General features: G+C 45.8%; 1 long non-coding RNA gene across 1 annotated transcript in view; it reads left to right on the top strand.

Moving 5' to 3' along the window:
• The window catches only part of LOC111751755 (uncharacterized), a 74,713-nt gene extending 54,177 nt beyond the window's left edge, over positions 1-20,536 (top strand). Inside the window, exons 4-6 of the long non-coding RNA XR_010318401.1 lie at positions 16,904-17,137; positions 17,621-17,664; positions 19,624-20,536. This is a non-coding gene — a long non-coding RNA (uncharacterized LOC111751755). The remainder of the gene's footprint in view (positions 1-16,903; positions 17,138-17,620; positions 17,665-19,623) is intronic.
• Positions 20,537-22,721: the final 2,185 nt, after the last annotated feature.

Here is a 22,721-nt window from a genome sequence, read left to right as displayed (position 1 = left end):
TATTACAGAACATTTTGATCAAAGAGTCTATAGCGGAATCCTGATCAAAAGGGGGAAATTGTAGAACAGGATTTAAAAGTCTCATTGAATCCTATCTTTCTGGAGCCATGGAGGCTGGATGAACTTCCAAAACTATATCCCTGAATCTTTAAACCTTAAACCAAAAATATCCCCCTGAAGTCTTCTTAAAAGAAAACAATAGTTTAGCTTAAATCATAAAGAACGTTTGCCTTGAGCATTATGCTTTTTTAAGATCTGTCCATGTGGGATCAAATTGACACAAACTCAAAAGATCTATTAAGTAATTTAGGAGACATGGAGTCCATGTGAATGGGAGAGGAACAACTCAGAAGAGGGTGAAAATGGTAGCACAGTTCAAAGAATATAATCGATGCCACTGAATTGCATATGTAGAAACTGTTGAATTTGTGTATTTCTCCTGTGTGTATTCTCAACAACAATCAAATAAATTATAAAAAAGATTTCCATCTGAAAAAAAAGCAAAAGGTAAATTCTAAACCTTAGAAAAATATTTGCAACATATATGACAGATTAAACGTTTTCGATATGTAAAGAGAGTCTACAAATCAATAAGAGAAAAAATAGACAAATGAACAAAAGCTATGAATAGGCAATTCACAAAAGGAGAAATGCAGCTGTTCACATCTATTTTTAAGATGCAGGAGCCACGTGGTCTTTGGTATGCAGAAAGCAGGAACACAAACCAGCCTTTGTACAGAAAAGGCATTCACTCCTTTCCCGTTTGCCCCTCTATTTGAGGACATCTCAGGGTCTCTCTCAGGGAACAGGGGCTCTGGGATGCCTCGGTTTGCCCTTTCCCAGGGTGGCTCGGAAAAATGAGCCCTGGTGGGGCAGTGGTTAAGCGCTCGGCTGCTAACTGAAAGGTCTGGTGTCCAATCTACCAGACGCTCTGCGTGAGAGAGATGTGGAAGTCTGCTTCCGTAAAGGTTGCAGCCTTGGAAATCTTTTGTGGGCAGTTCTACTCTGTCCTATAGGGCGGCTGGGAAGGGGCTGGAGCTGCCAGGGCTCCGGAGAAACAATCCCACCCTTTGTTACGGCTTTACCCAGGCCAAAGTCCGCTTGTCCCTCGGGGAAGGGGTGATTCTTCTCCCAGTCTACCAGTGAAGACAATAAGCCTCCAATCATCCACCCAGTCGGGGATCTGGCGAGCCCTGCCTAGCTGCTTGGTGAGACTGTGCCGGCAGAAGCGGGACCCCTCCTCCCGGCTCCGTGCTGGGACGCCGCGGCCACCGGGTGGCGGTGCTGCCCAGGCAGACGCGCTCCGGCCGGCGCCTCGAGCGAGCCCCTAGCTGGGCGGCCGAGGCCGGAGCAGGGGAGACCCACAGAGGCCCCTTTCTTTCCCTCGCGGAGATGACTCACAACCGAGGCCAATGTCGGAAATGACTGCGGGTCCAATGCGACTGCAGAGAAGAGCGAGAGTGGGGGCGCAGCTGGCGCGGGCGCCTCGGCCTCGCCCTGGACTCGGCTCTGGATGCATCTGGTTTCCTTGGGTTTGGCAGAGTGCGCGGGGAAAACTAGGTCAGGCGAGTGACCTAGTTTGCTGGTGAGCGGGAAGGGCGTCCTGATTTACCTCCTGGCTCACTCCTCCGACGAGTATCTGAGGAGTCCCTACTAAGTGCGGGGTGGGGGGGTGTCCTGTGCCAGGCCAGGGAGGGAGAGGAAATGCCCTGACAAGCAACTTTTAGGGAACTCACCTGAGTTCAGAAAGAGCCATCTCAGGACCCTGGGGGCTGGGCCTGCTGAGGTTTGCCTTGGGCAGGTCCTCAAATCACCAGTCTCCCTGTCACATCTCAATTTCAGCTGTGCAAATTAGAGTTCCTCACCCTGACACTGGGTCCTTGGTAATCCAATGCTGCCCTCCCTCTCTGGCTCCAGCCAGATGGTCCTCACACACACACACCCCACATCCTGTCCCAGTGTGCAAGACCCCCTGCCTCCCGCACCCACCCAGGCCTATCCTGTGTCCTCTCTGCTTCTGGTTTTGCCCTGGGATTGGCAGAGACCTGCATTGCCCTTTCTCTCCAAAATTCTCACTTTCTGCTAATAACAGTGGCCTAGGCTGTGGCTCAAAGTTGTTGTTATTGTTAGCCCTGTCTGGTCAGCATGGCAACCGCATGTGCAAGGGAAAGAAGCACTGCGGAGTCCTGAGCCATCCCCATGATTGGCTGTGGATTGGACTGTTGTGATCTGCAGGGTTTTCACTGGTTCAAAGGCATGGGTGGCTGCCCCTCAGTGAAGGTGGAAGCTGGGCCTGTACAGACCAGGTCGGTTTGGCTGGAAAGACCCAGAAAGGATAGGCCTCTAGCGGAAGGGGTCAGGGAAGGGAGTATTGGTCAGACTGGCACACAGACCTCAAGCATCAGGAGGGAGTTCTGTGAAAGAGTCAGATGGAGGAGGCACTGAGTCCAAAAGAACCTAGCTCTTCTTTCTTCCTCTGCCTCTTTCTTTCCTTCCTCTTCTCTCCCCTCCCCTACTCCCTGACCCTGCCACAGGTTGGGGCTAGTACCAGAGGAACACTGAAGTGATCTTCAAGTTGGGCTGCAGCAGGGTTTCTCTTACAAGAGTTTTCCAAACACAGCATCATCTTATCCCCCTCAGCTCACCTCCCAGTGGCCCAGGAGCATCAGACATGGCTCTGCCTTTGTTATTAGACGGGCACACTGAGGCTCAGTGACTTGACAGGCAACATGGCCATTTAGAAGGCATCAGGCAAAGTGGCAGAGGGAATAAACTCTCGGGCCTCGTTGCCCTCCCCATGTCAGAGGATGTAGCCAGAATAAGTGGGAGTGTAGGTGTGCTGTGCTTTTCCTGGGAAGATCTTGTTCATGGAATCAAAGGCATCAGTTTGTCTTTGTTGGTGGTGGTGGTGCCATCCAGCTGGTTCTGACTCATAGACCCTATGTACAACAGAACAAAACACTGCCTGATTCTGTGCCATCCTCACAATCGTTGTTATGTTTGAACTCATTGTTGCAGCCACTGTGTCAATCCATCTTGTCGAGTGTCTGCCGCTTTTTCACTGACCCTCTACTTTACCAAGTATGATGTCCTTCTCCAGAGACTGGTCCTTCCTGATAGTATGTCCAAAGTACATGGGACGAGGTCTTGCCATCCTCGCTTCCAAGGAGCACTCTGGCTGTACTTCTTCCAAGACAGACTTGTTCATTCTTCTGGCAGTCCATGGTATATTCCGTATTTTTCACCAATGCCATAATTCAGAGACATCAGTTCTTCAGTCTTCCTTATTCATCGTCCAGCTTTTGCATGCATATGAGGCAATTGAAAATACCATGGCTTGAATCAGGAGCACCTAAGTCCTCAAAGTGACATCTCTGCTTTTTAATTTGTCTTTAGCATTTGAAAATTGTTATTTGGAATATCCAAACAACACAAAAGCATATGAAATAGAACGCAAATGATTCTGTTCGCCCCCAACTCAAGTCTTGCTATTCACGGTCTGGTGTAAATTCTTCCAAGCTTTTTTGACACATTAAGAAAAATACACACATGTACATATGTATGTATATGTAGGTGTGCATGTGTCTACATAGGTGTGCATGTGTCTATATGTGTGTGAATATATGTATACACACGTGTATATAATCTCATTGAGCACGCCATTCTGGAACTTGCTTTGTTCTCTTACTGCTGTTCTACCTCCTTCCTTGCAAAGGCCCCTAACATTCCACCGTTCTGTTAACCTGGTCCTTCTGCATGAGCCATTAAGGAGTTTTCTGGTTTTACCTTTACAGGTACACAGCCTTGGTGCACGTGGAAACATTTCTGGGGAATAACTCTAAAATTAGAGTTGTGAGAGTAATTCTCTGCATGCTTGTGCTACAAGCTTTAATTTGAAAGCTTTTTGCAATCGCAGGAGCTGACAAGTGCAGGATCGAGCCACCACACTGCGTAGTTCCAGGTGTTGGCCTCCAATTATCCCTCTCTGGATACCTGCTGACCTACTCCCTGGGTCTGTCCTGTATCCCTGAGCCAGGGAGCAGCTCTATCTAAAGCTCTGCACAGTCTGTGGCCTCTGGGCTCCTTCCGCCTCCCCCTGACCACCCACGACCACCTTATTTGCCATCAAACACCCTTACCACCCTCTGGCTCTCAGAAGGACAGAAAGACAACTATCCTATCATGGAGGGACCACCCATTCAGCCATAGAAGGCCTTCCTTTTTCAACCTACCTAGCAGCTTCTGCCTACTGTTGTCAGATGCTGTCAAGTTGATTCTGACTCATGGAGACCCCCATGTGTGCAGAGTACAACTACTCCATAGGATAAGTTCAAGGCTGTGACCTTTTGGAAGCAGATCACCAGGCCTGTCTTCCAAGGTGCTTCTGTGTGTGTTGGAACCACCAAGCTTTTGGCTGATAGTCCAGCGCTTAACTATTTGCACCACCGAGGGACTCCTGCCTACTAGCTTTGGTAACAAACCTATCCTCCACCACCACCACCACCACCCCCCTACCCCGCTTTAAGACAGTGACAAAGATAAACAGCTTGTCTCCAAATGTGAATCAGCCCGTCTTCACGGCGGCAGAGCTGGGCTGTCAGGCCTAGCTCTGCCATGGCTCGTGCCTGCTTAGTGTCTAAATGCAGGGTACTGTGTGCACGAAGGTTCTGAATCTCTCTCAGAGTGGAACTCTGTCATACCCAGCATGGTTTTAAAGAGCTTTCCTCCCCTGCGCCCTGCCCGTGTGTGTGTGTGAGTACATGTGATTGTGACGCTGTAAAAACGGCATGGGGGCAGTGTCTGACCTCCTCCAAACCCACAAGGGGGAAGACGAACCAAGATCAGCAGCCCAAGGCTGACTCTTATTAGGTGGAGGCCAGACAAGCCTCCTCTCTCCACCATCTTTACTAATTCTGACAGCAACTGTCCCTCACACAGCACTCTCCACTGGATTCAATAATTCACTGTAATGGCCACACCGATCTCACAGACCATACTCAACAATTATGGGGTTTATTAGGGATGTAACAGTTACAATTCAGGCTCAGGAACACTCAGGATACAGCTCTTCCATCAGGACAACCTCTCCTTGGTTGTGTTCACAGGCACGCCTCTCCCTGGCCCTCAGCCTCTGCCCAAAGGCACTCAGCTTTCTTTCTCCGTGGGCCGGGAAGCCTACCACACTGTCTCCTGATGCCGGGTCTCTCCTTCTTTGTTGCTGGTGGGTTCCTCTCTCTGCTCTGGAATTAGCTGTCCTTAACGAAAAACTGACCAATCCCTTGGTAGGCCACAATTACCCTATCACACAATCACCTGGGTGGGAGTTGCAAGCCCGTGGCTAGAAAGGCCACACACGAAAGTAATCACACTGCAGACTCTTCTTCCAGAGAATTACCTGGCAACTCGAATGCTAGTAACCAGCATCATACACTAGTGGGGGACGTTCAGACCCACACACAAGCATTCATGGAGAACCTTGTATGTGTCACTGTCTGTGCTGGGAAGCTAGATGGAAAAATACGGCTCCAGCCCTTAATTCTGTCCTGTAGTCTGGTGAGGAAGACAGATCTGTAAACAACTCAATCCAATGTGGTAAGTGCAAGAGTAGATGGAGGTAGAAGGAGGGAGCTTGGTGATATGAAATGACAATGTGGAATATTTATTGTCTGTGAAATGTTTGAGGTGGAACGTACCAGTCCATCTTCTTTTTTTCACTTGCACATTTTTACTGGAGGCTATGTGTTCTCTGAAGTCCTTGGGTGATATAGACATTTAATGAACTCGGCTGGTAACCCAAGGTTGGGCAGTTTGAGTCTACCCAGAGGCACCTCAGAAGAAAGGCCTGGTGACCTGCTTCCAAAAGACCACCATCACCGAAAACCCTGTACAGTGTAGTTCTGCTGTGACACGTGTGGGTTCGCCGTAAGTTAGCATCAACTCAACACTCAACAGCAACTGGTCTGGTTGTAAGTGTTTTCACCTCCATCTCTTGTTCTAGAAATTTCCATTGCCTTAAAGAAACATTTTAGATTAGACAAAGGAAAGATCCTAGCTTTCCCAGTCTAAAAGCAAAAGCTCCATGACTCTGGCCCACTTCATGGGTGAACACAGATCCTCTGTCTTCTCCATAACCTCACGTTTCATCCATCATTCACAAGAAGGACATTGCATGTTGAACTCACTGGGTAGAAAACCTTTTACGGCAAAATAATACCCAGTGCCGGTGAGGTTGTGGTGAAATTGTCGCACCTACACACTGCTGCAGTTTAAATCGACTCTGTACTTTTGGAAAGCAATTTGGAAGTACGCACAGGAGGTGCAAAGCATGACTTTTGACCCAGTAGGCCATCTTTGGGCTTACAAAATCTTTGTCATGGTGCTATTTTTACTTGGAGAAAAGAGGAGGCAACCTTAAATGTCCAAAACAAAACAAAAAACTCCATTGTCTTTGAGTCAATTCCAACTCATAGCGACCCCATAGCATTTAGAAGGCTGTAAATCTCTTTTGAAGCAGATTGCCACATCTTTTTCCTACGGAGCTGCTGGTGGTTTCAAACCACCAACCTTTTGGTTAGCAGTCAATCACTTTAACCACTGCCCCACCAGGGCTCCATTTAAATGTCCAACCACAGGGAAATTGTTAATTAGACTGAAAGTTCCTTCGATACAGAGACTTTTTCCAATACACAAGGCCAAGTATAGGCTGTGGCTCATATTTGTTGCTGTTAGCTGCCGTCCAGTTGGCCCCCGACTCATGGTGACCTCATACACAAGAGAACAAAACACTGCCTAGACCATTGTGATCCATCGGGTTTTCATTGGCTGATTTTCAGAAGTACATTGCCAGGCCTTTCTTCCTAATCTATCTTAGTATGGGAGCTCCACTGAAACCTGTTCAGCATCATAGCAGTGGCTCATAGTAGGCCCTCAGTGAATGTTTGAGAGCCAGAGGGGCCATGAGAGGCAGTGTTGTATAGTGGTTAGAGGCACAGGTTCTGGAGCCTGCCTGATTCAAATCCCAGCTCTGCCACTGACTAACTGTGCGACCTAGGGAACATTACAGCCTTTCCCCGGGCCTCAGTTTTCCCCTCAATAAAATGCACATGATGATTAGAGTAGGACTAATCTCATGGGATTATGAAAAGAACTAAAGAAGCTAAACTATGTGAAGTAGAAAAGAATACAAATATTAGCTCTTATTTTTATTATCATTGAATAAACTAAAAAGTCTGAAATTTCCTGTGGCATTTCAAAACGATAATACTTAACACTAGCAAGGTGGAAAAATATTCGTGATGTCATGGTCTCCTTCCTGTTCGCCCTGCCTCTTGTCTCGCCTTCTCTGGTACATTCTTTCTCAGCTGTCAGATAGCTATTCCACAAAGCAAAATGAACCCTATAACTGCAGCGTTGGACTTTTACTGCTTTGTTAGTTGTTGTTGTTAGGTGCCATCGAGTCAGTTCCAGCTCGTGGTGACCCTACGCATGACAGAACGAAACACTGCCCGGTCCTGCACCATCCTTACAATCGTTATGCTTGAGATCATTGTTGCAGCCACTGTGTCAGTCCACCTCATTGAGAGCCTTTCTCTTTTCCGCTGACCCTGTACTCTGCCAAGCATGATGTCCTTCTCCAGGGACTGATCCCTCCTGACAACATGTCCAAAGTATGTAAGATGCAGTCTCGCCATCCTTGCTTCTGAGGAGCATTCTGGTTGTGCTTCTAAGACAGATTTGTTCGTTCTTTTGGCAGTCCGTGGTATATTCAATATTCTTCACCAACACTTTACTGCTTTAGATGCCCTAAAATTCCTAGAAGCTGTTTCACAGCTCTATACCTCTACTATAGGGAGCCCTGGTGGCACAATGATTTAGCGCTCAGTTGTTAACCAAAAAGTTGGAGGTTCGAACCTACTGAGCAGCTCTGTGAGAGAAAACAGCTGGCGGTCTGCTTCTGTAAAGATTATAGCGAAACCTAGGATACCCCACTGGTCTCACCCCTTCGGGAGCAAGGAAGAATGAAGAAGGCTAAAGATACAAGGGAAAGATTAGTCCAAATGACTAATGGATCATATCTACCACGGCCTCCACCAGGCTGACTCCAGCACAACTAGATGGTACCCGGCTACCACCACTGACTGCTCTGACAGGGATGACAATAGAGGGTTCTGGACAGAGCTGGAGAAAAATATAGAACAAAATTCTAACTTAAAAAGAAAGACTAGACTTGCTGGCCTCACGGAGATTGGAGAAACCCTGAGAACATGGCCCCTGGACACCCTTTCGGCTCAATAATGAAGTCATTCCTGAGGTTCACCCTTCAGCCAAAGACTGGACAGGCCCACGGAACAAAACAAGACTAAAGGGGCACACCAGCCCGGGGCAGGGACTGGAAGGCAGGAGGGAACAGGAAAGCTGGCAGTAGGGAACCCAAGGTTGAAAAGGGAGACTGTTGACATCTCGTGGGGTTGTTAACCAGTGTCATAAAACAATATGTGTACTAACTGTTTAATGAGAAACCAGTTTATTCTGTAAACCTGCATCTAAAGTACAATAAAAAAAAAAATTTTTGGCTAAGAAAACCCTATGGCGCAGTTCTACTGTCACGTGGCATTCTCTACGAGTTGGAAATGGCTCAACAGCACATAACAACAACAGCGTATCTTAACTAACCACCCCCTCCAACCCGGCAAACTCCTACTCATCCATCCAGACTCAGCATTATTTCTCTTTCAGACGTGTCTGAGCGTTGTTGCTCACCTTCTCTGAGTCATAACAATTGGGTAGAAAGGCAGCCTACTGGCCCTGCCTGCCCTCCCCATCGGGGGTCAGATAGCCATGCAAACAAATACTGTCATTGTCAAAAGCAAGCCAGTACCCTTTCTAGCCCCCTGGCTCTCTTCCCTCCATTCTTCAGCTGTTATTTTCCCAACTTAAGTCTTTACAAACCATCATCATAATTTGAGCCATACCTGCCAATCATTTGTACTATAATTTACTTAGGATTTTTTAAAAAATCGACTTGCTTTTTAAAAGCATACATTTATTTTAAAAGGTTTGGGAGGAGGCCGGGGGGCTGGCTGGACCACAGAAGAGGAGGGAGGGGACAAGAACAGAAGTTGTGGCTCTGGAAAGGCTAGAGGGGTCGGACAGGGTCCAGGCGGGCAGGCATCAGGGCAATGGGAAGTTTAAGCTGCCAAGTCAGGCAGTTTCGCATTTTAGGGAGATCCCCTACTGCTACAGGGAGTGGAGTGAACACTGGCGAGAGTGAACATGAGGAGATTGTATCCAACATTTGGAAAATGAATTCAAAATTTGGTGTACATTTTTCTTTCCATCACCCGTCTGTCAGTTTGTCGTACTGTGATAACTGTGATGCTGGGTCACCACGGTGAACAGGTTTCAGTAAAGCTTCCAGACTAAGACAAACAGGCAAGAAAGGCCTGGCAATCTATTTCCAAAAATTAGACAATGTAAACCCTGTAGATCACAGAATATTGTCTGAGGCTTGAACTCATTTACTTTGAACATATTATCAGAAGGAACCAGTCACTGGAGAAGTGCATCATGTTGATAAGGCCAACAAAGGTGAGGAAAACCTTCGATGAAATGGATGATACCATGGCCACAACAATGGACTCAAGCATATCAAGATGGTGCAGGACAGGGCAATGTTTCACTCTTGTATCTGTCAGGAGCTGGAGCTAGCTCAACGGCCACTAACAACAACAATATTTTTCTCTGGAGAGAGGATCTCAAAAGGGTGCATAACTACAAAAGAGTTGGGAACCAGAGATCCCCCACCCTGGAGCCCACCTCTAAGTAGCACAGAGGTCCAGACTGGAGCTGCCTGGAGGCTAGCAGGGCCAACTCTGCAGTTAGCTCCTGCTTCTAAGAAAACCTTTCTGGTCCTAGAGAGTTTGCACCTATCCTTGACCTTCTCCCTGACTGGCTGCTGGCTGTCACACCCTTGATGAATGAGAGGCTGCTGCCTTCACCTCTTCAGACCTTCCTCAGGCCAACTGTTAATCTAAGGAATGTGCTGTGAGGGAAGTGACCTGCAGAAGTGGGCCTTCGAGTGTACTTTTGAACTGGGAACCAGCATGCACCAGGCAGCAGGCACTCCGCAAGTGGAGTTTCCCAGCTTCCTCCCTGGTTTGTGGTGTGCTGCCTGCTCTGATCCCCTCCCTTTGCGGGTTCCCAATCACTGTAAGGATTGCTGGGGCAGTAGTTCCAAAGATAGGATAGAAAGAAAACAACTCCTCAGACCTAAGTCCCAGTCTGGGAACTGCTATTAAATGTCCACCTCGCTTTGGTCAAATCAATTGTGTTATGGATTAAATTGTGTCCCCCCAAAATGTATATCAATTTGGGTAGTCCATGATTCTCAGTAATGTGTGATTGTCCACCCCTTTGTCATCTGATGTGATTTTCCTACGTATTGTAAATCCTACCTCTATGATGAGGCAGGATTAGAGACAGTTATGTTGATGAGGCAGGACTCAATCTACAAGATTAGATGGCGTTTTATGTCAATCTCTTTTGAGATATAAAAGACAGAAGTGAGCAGAGAGACAGTGGGACTTCATACCACCAAGAAAGTAGTGTCAGGAGCAGAGCACATCCTTTGGAACTGAGGTCCCTGTGCAGAGAAGCTCCTAGACCAGAGGAAGATTGATGATAAGGGACCTTCCCCCAGAGCCAAAACACCAAAAAAAAAAAAACCCAGTGCCGTCGAGTCGATTCCGACTCATAGCGACCCTATAGAGCCGAGAGACAGGAAGCCTTCCCCTGGAGCTGGTGCTCTGAATTCAGACCTCTAGCCTCCTAGACCATGAGAAAATAAAATTCTGTTTGTTAAAGCCATCCACTTGTGGTATTTCTATTACAGTAACGCTAGGGAACTAAGACAGATGGATTTCACTAAAATTATGGCTTTCAACCAGATGAGTGGTTTTCAGCTACGGATAAACCTCTGGGAGGCCTGGTAGTGGTTCAGACTCAAAATCTCCAGGGAAGGGGCCTGACAGGCATGTTTTCTGGAAATTCTCAAGTTACTCTGATGACCAGTGCTGGCCTTAGCTCATTTCAGGGTTCCTTGTAGCTCCTCCATTCTCTGGGGAGAGCCATGGGACATGATATCTGTGAGCTTGGGGAGTGGGGAGGCAAAACCCAAGTACTATACCAGGAGCTAATAGCAAAGTAAAGAAAAAAGGCTTAAAAAACACATTGTGTTATGTGCCAGGGCCTATCCCAGTTTTGTAACTATTAAATCCTTTAGTCCTCATAACAACTCTGTGAGGATGAGATTATTATCATCCCTGTTTTACGGCCAAGGAAGCAGAGGCACAGAGAGGCTAAGTTACTTCCCCAAGGTCCCACAGCTAGTAAGTAGAGCAATGTGGGCAATTAGGCTGCAAACTCAGCTGTCAACCTATTGTCTCTGCTGCCTCCTCTGATTAATCAGTTAACCAGTTGCTGGTGAGTCGGTTCTAACTCATGGCGACCCCATGTGTGTCAGAGTAGAACTGCGCTCCATAGGGTTGTTTTCAGTGGCTAATCTTTCAGAAGTAGATTGCTAGGCCTTTCTTCCAAGGTACCTCTGGGTGGACTAGAACATACCTTTCAGTTAGTACACTGAGTGAGCTAACCATTTGCACCACCCTTGGAATTCTGCCTCTGATAAGCCTAGAACATCAGACAGCGATTAGTGATCCCCGCATCTGGCCCTTATAGCAATTATGAGGTTGTCTTTTCATTAGCTGTTTTAGTAGTGTGCAGGTCTGTCTACCTCTGCCTGCTAGGCTGGAATTCCTTGAGGGCAGGAACTGTGTCTTAGTATCTCCAGCGCCCAGCAAGTTCTGGCATATGGGAAGTGCTCAATTGCTGCTGAATGAATGAATGAATAAATGAATGGCAAGTGCTGGGACTGAGGGAGGCACAGGTGCCAATGAAGCCAGGGTAGGAGAACAACCTCAGTCTGGACAGAGGCTCAGCTAATTCCCAGGGTAGTTTGTGCTGATCGGCCCATTACCCTGCGCAGTGGTTAAGAGCTGGGCTGCCAACCATAAGGTCAGCAGTTCAAATCCACCAGCTATTCCTTGGAAACCCTATGGGGCAATTCTACTCTGTCCAATATATGGAGTCGCTGTGAGTCAGAACTGACTCAATGGCAAGGGGTTTGGTTTTTTGGTTTGGTCCATACCCGAGGGGCAGCTAAACAATGTCCTCTGATAGTCTCCTCACAAACAGCCTGCCTCAAGGAGCCAGCCCAAGTACTGGTTCCAGCAAAAAGTCTCCACCCAGTCGGGCTGCAGTCCCAGCCCTCTCCCTCTGGCCTCCCCTCCTGTAGAAGGAGGCTCCTCCTTCGGGCTCCACGGCTAGGCTGGGGGCAGGAAGCTGAGTCTGGTTTCTGTTCACTTCTTGGTCTCCGCTCCCAGTCCTCCCTGATCATCTGACTGCTCACATGAGGCCCAGAGTGGGTTGTGGCATTTTTTAAGGCTTTTTTGAATTTATTTAAAAATATATTTATTTATTTAAAAATATATGTAATAACAAAACTGCACAACACACTCAAAAAATTATCTGATTTGCCTCAAATGTGTGTTGACGGCACTGGGTCTGGGTTGGGTGTGTAGGGAAGGAGAGCGGTAATCATAAACACCCAAGGGGTTGTTCTGTGGAGACTGATCTGAGGCTAGGCACAGTGTTAAGCGCGCTTTGGGCTCCATCTCATTTAATTTTGTCAAATAACCCTGGCTTTTAGGTACTGTGAGCATGTCTATTTCACAGGCAAGGAAGAAGAGGTTCAGGGAATTTCAGAGACTTTCTCAAGGTCACACTGCTATGAAGTGGTGAGAGCCAAGATTTTAAACCTTGGTTCTGAAGCTGGTGGTCTTACAGGTGCACAACCAGACTTCGCCTTGGCCTCGGTCATAGTGATAAATAAGTGAAGATGTGTTGTGGTCCTTTCAGTATTTATTTGTTGTTGTTGTTAGCATGCACAATGCACAATGGAACAAAACGCTGCCCAGTCCTGTGTAACCCCATGATCGGTTGGGTGTCAAACCATTGGGATACATGGGGTTTTCACTGGCTGATTTTTGGGAGTAATTACTGGGCCTTTCCTCCTAGTCTGTCTTAGTCTGGAAGCTTCCTGAAACCCGTTAAGCATCACAGTAACACGCACACCTTCACTGACAGATGGGCCATGGCTGTGCATGAGGCCAGGAATCAAACCCAGGTCTTTCTCATGGAAGGCGAGAATTCTACCCCTGAACCACCAATGTCCCCCCATATTTACTTAGTACCAGGAAAAATGGCCAAAATGGCAAAATGACCCACTTTCCACAGAAAAGCTACAGATAGACACCCCAGCTCTCTCTCTCTCTCCTCTCTTTCTCTCTCATATGCAAAGTGGGGTCCCAGGCATGGGGTCTCAAACGTTGTTTCTGAGAGAAGAAATAGTATGTGTTTTTTTTGTTTTTTCCTTGTACTTTTCTATATAGCTTGAATTTCGAGAATCATGAGCATGTGTCTTTGAAAACAAAAAAGACATGAAGTCGTTACTTTTAAAAACACTGCGTGCAGATTTACACTCGTTGTGCATGTATACGCTCTTACATCCTTTTCTGGTCTGGCTGCCGGAAAGCTCAGAGTTGCATATTATGCTCAGTTGCACGTTGTTTTGTGATCTTTTTTCCAGGGTCTTGAATCAGACAGCCCTGGTTTGAATCCTGACTCTTCCATTTTTAAATAAGTGGTTTCAGCATTAGTTAACCACCTTGTGCCTCAGTTTCCTCATTTATAAAACGGGGATAGCAGTATCTATCTCATAGGGTGTTGTGAGAACTAAATAATGCAGGTTAAGTGCTTAGAACACTGCCTGGATCATAGTAAATGTTTACAAATGTTAGCTATTTTTTACTTTTAAGCGATTTTGGTTGGCTGGATTACATTGTTGAGTCATTTTTCAGGAAGGGCTTAGAGATATTATGTCCCTTAACTTGTCATGTGGTAGTCTCTACTCATTGCCTTTATAAATAAATGAAACTTGACTGGTACTATATTCCTGGGTCACATATTCCTTCTCAAAACTTTTTGCCACAGTGCCACCGTCTCTGGCACTGAGTAGTGATACAGATGTCTGAAAAAAACATTTTTTCCCTCACAGGTGACTTGCTTTTACTGCCTGGATGCCTGAAAAAAATCTTTCTTTACCCTAGAATTTAAAAAACACAAGCAAGATGTGGTTTATATCAGTTTTTCCTGGATCACAGGGTGTCCTTTTAATCTATAGATCCCACACTTCCTTTCATCTCAGGGAAATTTTCTGCTAATATGTTTTTGATTACTTTTTCTGTACTATTTAGTGGACACTTTCAGGAACACCAATTATCTTCACGTTGAATCATTTTTGTCGTGCTCAGGAATTATCTTCTAATTGCTTTAATCTCTTCAATCTCATTGCTTATTTCAAGCCTTTCATAATTTGATTGTTGGCTATGTCTATTTGTTCCTTGATGTTTCTAATTTATTAGTTTTCTAATAGTGCCGTTTTGGCCTTATTTCACACTGACACATGTTCTCATCCTCTTCAACCTTCTGACTCTTTTCAGAAAAGGGTAGATATTCCTACTGGCGACCATGAAGCCAGCTATTTGGAGTACCGACAGACACCACCCAAGAGGCAAGTCCAAAATCATTGCTGAGGAGGGATCCAAGGGAAGTAAAATAAAAATGGTAGTGCCTTCACAGAGTAACATGGCCCCTGAAAGTTCCCATGGAGAAATTTGAACCTGTAAACTCCATAGGGATGAGGAGTCCATAGATACCTAGATTTGGAGTCAAGCTTGACCTGGGCCTGAGTCCTGCCCCTGCCTATTGGGCAAGTTGTTTAACCTATCTGAGTTTCTGTTTCCTTATCTTTAAAAATGGAAATGATCATATTTGACTATGGAACTTACGAGAGAATTAAAAACATAGTATCTGTAAAATGCTTAGTACAGAGCCTGGCATTTGGTAGATATTTAATGAATGTTAGCTCTTCCCACAATGAAATGAGCTGATATTCTGCTTAGAACACTATTTAAATTCATAAAGAATTCTAGAAGCAAAAACTATCTATATGGAATCAAATTGACAACAGCAACCCAAAACGTTAGATGGAAAGCTTAGGGGGCAGTGAGTTTAGGTCAATGGGGGAGGAACAGTTCAGAAAAGGAAGGTGAGAATGGCTGCACAATTTGAAAGATACAATCCATGTTGCTGAATTATACATGTAGAAATTGTTGAATTAGTGTATCTTTTGCTGTGTCCAATTTCAAACATAGTTAAAAAAAAAAAAAGAACTCTAAAAGTATGTGATTTTTGAAAATCTACTTAGCATTAATGAATGATCTGGCTAAAATCCAAAATATTTTTAATTCCCGTGATTGTTATTGTATCCTCACCCCCTATAGAAATGGCATGGCGGAGGCATCTGACCTTCTCTACCTTCACATGGGAGAAGGAGAATCAAGATCAGTAGCCCAAGGCTGATGATTCTTTTGAGGTGGAGGTCAGGCATACCTCCTCCGACAGCCCTTTTTACTAATTCTGACACCATCTGTCCCTCCCACAGCACACTGTACTTATCTGCTAGGTTCAATAATTAGCTGCAATGGCCACACCAAACTTACAGACAATACTCAGGACTAGGGGGTTCATTAGGGAAGCAACAGGTTACAATTCAGGTTCAGGAAATACTCAGGATACAATTGTCCCATTAGGACAGCCTCTTCACAGTCATGCCCACAGGCAGGTCACTTCCTGGCCATTGGTCCCTGGGCCCCTGGGCCCCTGAGCCCCTAGGCCCGGCCTCTGACCTGCTAGGGCAAGTGTTAAAAAGCTCTTTTAGCTCTGCTGGAAAGTGCCCAGAGGCACCCCACTCCGCCAGTAAGCCTCCTGTCTATAGACACTCAGCTTTCTCACTCTGTGGGCCAGAAAGCCCACCACACCACACCATCTCCTACCGGTCTCCTGGTTCTGCTGCCTCTGCTGCTGCCATTTCTCTTCTGCAGCTCCTCACTGTCCCAGGGGCCGCAGCTCTCCCTCTCTGTCCTGGTTCTGCTGCCTCTCTCTGCCTTCCGTGTTACAGCTCCTACTCTCCCTTTCTCAGTGTCTCTCTTTAAGTCTAGCAGGATGGCTAAACTGACCAGTCCCCTCATTAGGGTTCCATATACCTCATTTGCATATCCCCACCCAGTCATTTGGTGGAAGTTACAAGGACTATGCCTAGAAGGGCTGTATTAAGTAATTTACTGCTCCACAGGCCTCCCCCTGGCTCTTCTGGGCATTGGTGCTTTTATACTTGAAGGATTAACTTCCCCCTCCCAATCATTTTACCAGTCCAAAACAGCCATTAACAATTAGTCCTTCAGTAGGGCAAAGAATCCTTAGGGTGAGGGTACTCAGGTACCAGCCACTGAGGTCTGCTGCAGGTGTCCACCTGATCTGGTCAGGCTCTCCATAAATTTGTCTCGTCTTCACCATTTCTGGTGTCTGATAAAATTTAACTGAGAGAAGATTATCCCCTTGCTCTGAGCCTCACAGTGTATCAGCATAGCAAAACCTTTAAGGAGTTTTAGGTCTGGCTACTGTACTCCAGTCCGGCAGCACCTCTCCCTTAGTCCACCCTTTCACACTTACAGCTTCTACAATTGGTTTTTACAATCACAATTAACTGTGTTAACAATCACAACTGAACCATATAATCCCGTCAGCATCTCCCCCACCCTGTCTTCTTCAGGCCCATCAGGAAAAGAGGAATCTCTTCAATGGGGAGCCTCCCCTGTCCCCCGTAAGCATACCCACAAAAACATGTAAGCCCACCACTTCATGCCTTTATCTCCCTCCATTTTAGATAACCAATTTCTAAGTTGCCCGTCCCTATCAAACCAGCAGTCTGAGGAGAAAAGCCTATTCCTTCATCTGAAGACTCTTCTGCCCGGTTGGATATCTGAACAACTGCATCCATAAGCAAAGTCCAGTCCAGAGAAAGCCATCAGATTGCAGCAATCTACACCAGCTCACAGCGTCAAACATCTTTCTCTTCATTTGGTCCAGTTCTGGTCAGCTCATCCTGAGCCATCCCCAGGTCACCATGGGTATTATCTGTAAGCTTAGGAGTTCACACATGCCTCCCAGCCCTTCAGACCAGCCAGCCCCTTTCTCTTTCTCTCTCTCTCTCATCCCCAGCCCCATGTGCTAGGTCAATGGGCACCACCCATAAGCTCAGGAATCCACACAACTCCCTGCACTTCTAACCAGCCAGCCCTTTCTCTCTCATCCCCAGCCCCCATGGGCTTGGTCAACATGTGCCAATGGAACATGTCCAAACTCAGCCTGTCTATTCATTGCTGTGATTCCCCCACTTCCACTCATGGAGGGGACCCAGGTGGTCACCTGTGGAGAACATACCAGGCTGTCTACTCACCAGCTCCCTTTAACTTCCAACCCTGGAAGAGGGTTGCTTCTGATGGGCACTGACTTTTCCTGCCTCAGTGCACCCAACGAAAACTGCTTACTTGCTTGGAATTCAAAAAGCAAAACAGTAACTTTTTTCTTTTTTGCCCTGCAGGTCCTACCTTCAAATGCAAACCTTCTGTTCTCTCAGCAGTTCTGGTAGGTCTGCATAACTTTTCAAATACAAAATTCCTGGGTGGGACTCAGGTTTTCCACCTAAGGCCCCAATACTCTATACACAGGGCTACTGTATTCAAACCCATAGCCTGTGTTTCTTGCAGGTATATTCTACTTCCCCTTTTAGCATGCATGTTGGCTGAAGGTGGAGTGAGACATTCTCTGTTATCTAAAATACCCAATATAATTTGTCATACATTTAGGTCTGCTTTATAACACTAGGTAGGAGAAACATTCAATATCCGTCCAAAAAACCAAACCCAGTGCTGTTGAGTCGATTCCGACCCATAGCGACCCTATAGGACAGAGTAGAACTGCCCCATAGAGTTTCCAAGGAGCACCTGGCAGATTTGAATGGCTGACCCTTTGGTTAGCAACTGTAGCACTTAACCACTATGCCACCAAGGTTTCCTCAATATCCATAGTACATGCAAATAAACAGGTAACCCTTTTTTAAAACATTCCAGTTTCATCTTCTCCACCACCCCTTGGCTATCTTCCCATTCATACGCATATGGTCTTGGACATCTGGCTGGGTGGAACCAACAGGCCCTGGTACCCTATCAATCATCTTGCTTATCTGGCCTGGCTTTTGCCCCCAGCCCCTCTCAGCTGCAACATTATATCGCTTACTTTCCTTTCAGCCATTACAGACAACAACCAAGGTGACCATCTAACAATCAAAATTTCACTTCCCATGCCTCTTCAATCTTTCTGTTACAAACTCCCCCATGCTTCCATGACTTCAGAGCTATTGCAAACATTCCCACTTCTGACACCAACTGTCCCCTCCCCCCCACTGCGCACTGTACTTCTCTGCTGGGTTTGATAATTCGTTGCAATGGCCACACCGAACTCACAGACAATACTCATAATTTGGGGGTTTCTTAGGGAAGCAACTGGTCACAGTTCAGGTTCAGGAACACTCAGGATACAGTCTTTCCATCAGGACAGCCTCTTCTCAGCCATGCCTGCAGACAGGTCTCTCCTTGGCCCTTGGCCCCTCTCCCCTCAGCCTGCCCTCCGCCCTGCTCAGGCAAATGTTACAAAGCTCTTTGAGCTCTGATGATAAGTGCCCAGAGGCACCCCACTCCACCAGTAAGTTTCCCATCTATAGGCTCTCAGCTTTCTTGCTCTGTGGGCTGGGAAGCCCACGACGCCATCTCCTGGTTCTGCTGTCCCTGTTTCTCTGCCACTGCTCCTTCACGTCCGTGGTACCACAGCTTTCCCTCTCTGTCCTGGTTTTGCTGCTTCCGTTGCCTCTCTCTGCCTTCTGTGTTACAGCTCCTACTCTCTCAGTGTCTCCCCTTAAGCCTAGCAGAATGGCCAAACTGACCAATACCCTAGTTAGGGATCCATACACCTCATTTTCATAGTCCCACCCAGTCATTTGGTGGGCGTTACAAAGACTAGAAGGGCAATATTAAGTAATTCACTGAACCACACCCCCGTTTTCTTTTTTCTCTTTCCACTTCCAGTAGGATGAGTTTGTGAACAGATCATTGCCCGAAAGGGTTATATCTAGGGGATTTATGGGTGCATTTTTCAGCAGAGTCCTACTCCACACATTGGAGCCAGGTGCCACTCAAATCAAGCCCCCATCCTTGCTTGGGTCTAAGATCCTAAAACTTTTTGCCTCATCCTATATCACACTTCATTCACTACTTATTTCTGGTGCCTTCTATTTCTGACATTATATATAACAGTCATCTGATTTTTTACTATATTTCATCAAATCCTGGACACTACTGACTATAATCTGTATCCTTAGAGTATGTACCACTTAAGAAAGAAAAAGCAAATTAAGACACCAATGATTATAAAATCCAGCCCAATTTCAGAGATGTTAACATGTGGGGGATAGAAATGCATCTTTGAATTGTGAAATATTTGACTTAATGAAATATTAATGATAATGATCCAATCCTTTATTACTGCTAGGACCCTTCGTGGCTATGATCGTCCTCTGCCCCTTGGATGGCATCTGTGTCAGTTGACATGGATAACACTTCCACCCAACCCAGTCTGGCCTCCAGGACTCCGCTTCAGTGCCAGCCCTGGTGGCTGATATTCCTGTTGGGTCAGCTCCAGGCCAGTGAGTCTAAGATTTGGCAGCTTGTCACCTGACCTGGTGTTGACCTTTAAAGCCAGGTGCTGCAAGGTCAGCTGACTTTCTCACCTCCAGTTACTGATTTGCTGCTTCCTGCTTCAGCCTGTTTGATTTGGATTGTTCACATGGACAATAAAAATGATTTGTTTGCGATAAGTTCCTTAGGAAAGCAGTGTGGAGGAAAAAATTAACCAAGTTCCAACGTAATTTCCCCAGGCAGTGGGCAAACGACAGGGCTCAACAGTATTTTCTTGTCTGTGTGGGTTTAAATTGCCAAATTATATTTGGAGTCATTCCTTCTATGTTCAATTTTTTCCATAATTCAGTGAAAGGCAGGGTGTGTTGGGAAAGATCTCGTCTAGTATGTCTGATCCAAGGGGGTCGGCAAAGACGCAGACAGGGACTAGTATTAAGGGTCTGATGGTGACTGTCTTTCCTAAACCGTAGTGCACCCCTCAACCTCCATGCTGTTAAGGAGAGAAACCAAGTTGTAGAGACAGAGTAACCCAAATTGAAATCCTCGACCATCATTTCTTAGCTGTATGACTTTGGGGAGTGGGTTGGTCTCTCTGGACCGACACAGCTATAAAACAGGGAAAATACTTCTTCACAGGGTTGTTGGGAAGTACCAGCAACAGCAAAGAGCACACATGGTCAGTACTGAAGAAATGGCAATAACAAATGTCAAGGGCCATCCGTGCACCTGACGCTGTGCAGATATGAAATAAAGCAACAGCACTCATGTAGAGGGGGCATTATTAAAACATCTTATCAAAGCTCAGAAGGTTACAAGCTGTTAAGTAGCCAAGCCAGCAATCACTCAGATTTTTCTTGGGGTTTCAGCCTCAGCGAGCGCTTCTGGAAAGTCCTCTGGGCAGCAGGCCTTGGGGCGAGAAACTGGGCCAACCTGCGATATGAACGTCCTCCTGATCCAAAGCCAAATGGGGCCAAGCCTAGAAGGCTGTTCTTTTGCCAGGTGCTGAGAAATGTGACCCAGACACAGACTGAGGCAGCTGTTTTCTCTAGGCCAGGGGAACTTCCATGACTACTGGCCAGGGGGAGGTCTATCACCTTTCCATGGCTTCAACAACCAGTCCTTGTGACCCAAATGCCAGCCAGAGGCACAGCTCTGTTGGAGAAGGCTGGGGGATCCCCTCAGGTGTGAGGAACTTGACTTCTAAATGAGGGACCAAGATCTAAGGAATAACTAGTAATCAGAAGGCTAAGAAAGTGGTATGGAAATGCCAACTCTTGATGAAGCTCAAGAAAGAAAGGGTCAGACCACTTTGGACTGGGTCAGCTTGTCTGTGACCACCAGAAAGAGGGAGTCTAGGTAATGGGTCATAAAATTAAATATCTACAAGAATCAGGTATGTCGTGAAATTGAGTAAAAGAAGTGAAACAGGCTCATGTCACACAACAGGGAATGGTGGGGACCTTTGAATCGGGGCCGCCTGGTCCTCTTTGTTTCCTGGGTACCTGTGGACCCTTGCAACACAGTAGCATCCCAGTAACGTTTGCTGATGTTTCTGTTCCAAGTTCGGTTGATATCATCCAATGTAATTCCACCAAATCATCCTAGTTTGGGACCTTAGAGGTGGGGAGATGGTGGGGGAATACATACTTATGGATAAGGGTGCACACACCTATACATCTAACAAAGAAGTATAAAGGAGGCATTCCGCTGGGTCTACAGTCAACTTTAACTGTGCTTCCCTCAGTTGCTATGGGACAGACACTATGAATCATATGACTTACTGGGTTTCCCATTTCATTTTAGTTTAAAGCCAAATATTTGGCTCACTTAGTACAAAAGTTTATCTGCATATGGTTTCCATTTTATATTAGCCTCATTCTTATATCACTGTCTTTCTCAGGCATCTTTTAATAGTCGCCATCCTTATTCTCTTTTTTTCCTATGAGATCATCTCATTAAAAAAAAATTTGACTATCAACAATTCAGAAACATACACACAAAACAACTTATTGGGGTAACCTTTCGCAAGTCAGCTCATCTCTGTCTTACTTCCTGATGTGCACTAGATGGTTCCTACATTTCACACTTCATGCCCGGAAAACAACTTTAAAAAAACCACGGGTGCTTTATCCTGATTTAAAACCAGACAAAAACTGTCACCATCATTGATAGGCAACACTGTATTACAGGTTTTCTTAATCCAAACCTAGAGCTTACTTTCAGACCAGGAGAGCAACTTCTCTGGATTTCCATCATTATCTCTTGAAGACACACAACCAGAAAAATCATAGTTATCGTCTCTAATAGACAAAATAATGCAGGAGTTAATAAAAATTGACTTTATTTTTCCTTCCCCAACCCCAGCCTCATTCAATCTGTTAATTCCTCAGTTGTTAAAATAAACAAACCTGTATAAATGCCAAATGGCAACCCAACAAAGCTACCCCAATGCCTGCCATAGAAACAGGTCACTTTACACCTGGTTCAGGCCGATTTTTTTTTTTTCTTTTGGCTAAAGGCAAGCTTTGCAAAGGACAGGTTAAGATGGGCTTAACTAATCTTTATTCTTCCCAAATATCTTACCATAAATGTAATCAAACATCCCTAAAACTATTGTCCTGAGATAATCTTTAAAATTTAAACCAAAAATATCCCCAGAAGTCATCTTAAAACCAAACTTTAGCTTAACTAATAAAAAAGGTCTGCCTTGAGCATTATACTTTTTTAGAACTACCTCTATGTGATCAGACTGACAACAGCAACTTGAAAAATTAGACAGGAACCTTAGAGGGCAGTGAGTTTATGTTAATGAGTGTGGAACAACTCAGAAAAGAGGATGAGAATGGTTGCACAACTAGAAGAATGTAATCAATGTCACTGAATTGTTTTGTTTAAAAAAAAAAAAAAAGCAAAAAGCCCAGTATATTCCAATTAATGCTTTCTCTATGATTT

This window comes from Loxodonta africana, chromosome 18, assembly GCF_030014295.1.
Source record: "Loxodonta africana isolate mLoxAfr1 chromosome 18, mLoxAfr1.hap2, whole genome shotgun sequence".
Classification (NCBI taxonomy): domain Eukaryota; kingdom Metazoa; phylum Chordata; class Mammalia; order Proboscidea; family Elephantidae; genus Loxodonta; species Loxodonta africana.
The sequence above is the reverse complement of the archived record's forward strand: the minus strand, read 5'-3'. Positions and strand labels throughout refer to the sequence as shown.